Genomic DNA, 2,966 nt, shown 5'->3' with positions numbered 1-2,966 from the left:
TTTTAGCTAGAAAATTTCTGAATAAGGTTGGTAAATTTACAATTTTGTACAACCCAGGTAACACAGATTTTTAATGACAGAAAACTAAAAAATTTAACAGCTGACATTTATCACGGGGTAATTATTCTATTCCAACGGTTTGGAATCGACTCAAAGGCACATCACGAGAAGTAGATAAACAAGCTGCGGATGGTCACTGTTACCGTCATAGCACTATTGTGTTTACCTTCTGATGAGATTGACCAACTTTGCTTTAAAGTGTTTTTCTTAAAGTGATCAGAAATGGATTATTTATAGCTCTCTGTAAGTTATGTAACACAGTGTGGTGGGGTCAGGTGCTGTGCCCTTGAATCTGTTCAACTCATCGCAGCCCTGTGAACCACAGAAAGAAACACTGCTGCCTGGTCCGCCGCCTCCTTGTTGCTCTGAGGGAGCCTCTTGTCGGAGCCACTCTCACCAGTCCATCTTGTGGAGAGTCTGCCTCTCGTCAGTGACCATGCGTGTCTCAGACTTTTCAGGGGACTTTACTGACGGCATGTTCAAAGTACAAAAGATAAGTCTCACCTTCTAAGGAATATTCCAGCTGAACTACTCCCAAGATTGACTTTTTCTTCTGGGAGTCCATGGTATTCCTAATATTCTTTGCCAGCGCCATAGTTCAGAGGCATTCGTTCTGCACCTGTCTTCCTGATTCGGTGTACAGCTTTCACATTCAAATTAGGGATTGCAAATAACACTGCTTGAGTTAGGTGGATCTTAGTTCTTAAAGTGACACCTTTGCTTTTGAACACTTTAAAGAGATCTTTTGTTACCTCTGTGCCCAATGCAGTAAGTCATTTGATTTCTACACTGCCACTTCTGTCGGTATTGATTGTGGATCTAAGTAAAATTGAATACTTGATAATGTTACTTTCTGTTTAATATGATGTTGCTTATTGGTTCAGTTGTGAGGCTTTATTAATGTTGAGGTGTAATCCACACTGAAAGACGTAGTTTCTGATCTTCATCAGAATGTGGTTGTCGACTTTGCTTTCAGCAAGCAAGGTTGTGTCTTCTGCATATTGCAGGTTGTCAATGAGTCTTCCTCTAGCCCTGATACCATCCATGCTTTCATGTAGTTCAGCTTCTCATATTATCTGCTTAGCATACAGATTGAATAAGTATGGTGAAGGGTACAACTCTTACGTACACATTTCCTTACTTTCAATCATGTTCAAATACTCTTGGTCAATGTAGAGGTTCTGCAATGTTACCCATAATTTATTCTCATCTACACAGTCAAATGCCACTGCATAGTGAATAAAGCCTAGACCAACATCTCTCTGGAATTCTCTGCTCTCAGCCAAGATTCATGTGGTGTCAGCAATGAGACCTGTCTTCTATCTGGCATTTCCCTGTCATTGGATTGCTACAAGCATTTAAAAATGATTTTCAGCAAGACTTTAACATGTGTGATACTGATTTTATTATTTTATAACTTCCACATTGTTAGATCACCTTTCTTTGGAATGGGCACAAATACGGATCTCTTCCCATCAGTTATTTGTAGACAGCCTGGTCGCTGTCTTCCATAGTTGTTGACATACACAATGAAGGCTTTAATGTTGCACCCACTTGTTGAAACATCTCAATCGGTTTTCTGTCGATTCCAAAGCTTTGTTTTTCTCCAGTGCCTTTAGTGCAGCTTGGACTCTTCCTTCAGTGCCCTTGGCATGTACACATGCTCCTTCCTGAAATGCTTACTCATTGACTTAATTCCTTTGCACTCCAGTGACTGTTTACTCCTTCCCACTTCCTTTCATTCTTCCCATTTTGTTCAGCGTTTTGCCCACGTTTAATCTGGCAGTGTGAAACTTTTTTTCTTCGTTTCGTTCTGCTTGAGATGTGCTGAGTGCCTGCTTCACTTCCGGTTCTCAACTCCCAGGCCATCGCACATTTCCCTCTGATGCTGTGTCCTCTTGGACTGTCCTTTACTATCTTCTGTTCAGCTTTTGACCTCATCCTTTCTTCCATTGCTTTTAACATTGGAAGTTTCCATTTCTTCCCATTTCTTTTGTAGAACCAGTTGCTCTATTTTCCAAGAGCGATTGTTCACGCTCGTTCTGACGTCCACTTTGGTCTTTTCTTTCGTCCTTGTCTTCAGTGACCTTTTGCTGTCTTCACGTATGATGGTCTTGATGCCATCTTTAACTTACTTTGGTCATTAGCACACTTTTTTAAGTTCTAATTGGCAGTATCACAATTTAATATTCTTTGGAAAACATGGTAAATAGGAGGGCCCTTCTTGAATCTCGCTCACATGTGGCCCCATTTGCGAATGCGGTTTTACAAAATTATGCCAGTTCAAGCTGGTTTGGAACTGCCTCCATGCTGGGAGACAGAATTGGGGAATAAAAAAATTCCTACAATTGCTTTTTTATTGTAATTGAAAAATTGCTCCAGGAATTTATTTTTAAAATTTATTTGAAAGACTCCTTTCAATTTTAGAAACTTCAGTCTTTAGTCTCTCTCTCTCTCTCTCTCTCTCTCTCTCTCGTTTTGTGCTTTTGTGCTTAAAATGACTATTCATAAACCTTAATTAGAAAAGTACCTTACTTATGCATGCTTATATATTTATGTTGAAATTAAAATTGGTTGTTAATTTTTTGCTGACTTTCCAGAGTACGTAAGGCATAAATTACATCTTGGAGGCTTTTCCATGATTTATTTCTTGGTTTTAGTTTCTTCCTATTTTCTTAATATCAAATGTGTTTCTGGCGGAGAAGATTTTAGAAATAGGCTAGTCAAGCTAATTGGACCTTTAAAAAAAAAAACGTTTTTCCTTTAAAAAAAAAAATGCAGTGTTTACTACCATATCTAAGTCTTATGTATGAAAAGCTCCATATAAGGGATCAACAAATCACTGTTCCTTCCTTTTATAAAGGGCCAGGTTGTACATTTAGAGTTTGTAGGCTTGAGCAATGTGG

This window comes from Echinops telfairi, unplaced genomic scaffold (assembly GCF_000313985.2).
Source record: "Echinops telfairi isolate 266 unplaced genomic scaffold, ASM31398v2 ScPeMD7_8;HRSCAF=38, whole genome shotgun sequence".
Classification (NCBI taxonomy): Eukaryota; Metazoa; Chordata; class Mammalia; order Afrosoricida; family Tenrecidae; genus Echinops; species Echinops telfairi.
The sequence above is the reverse complement of the archived record's forward strand: the minus strand, read 5'-3'. Positions refer to the sequence as shown.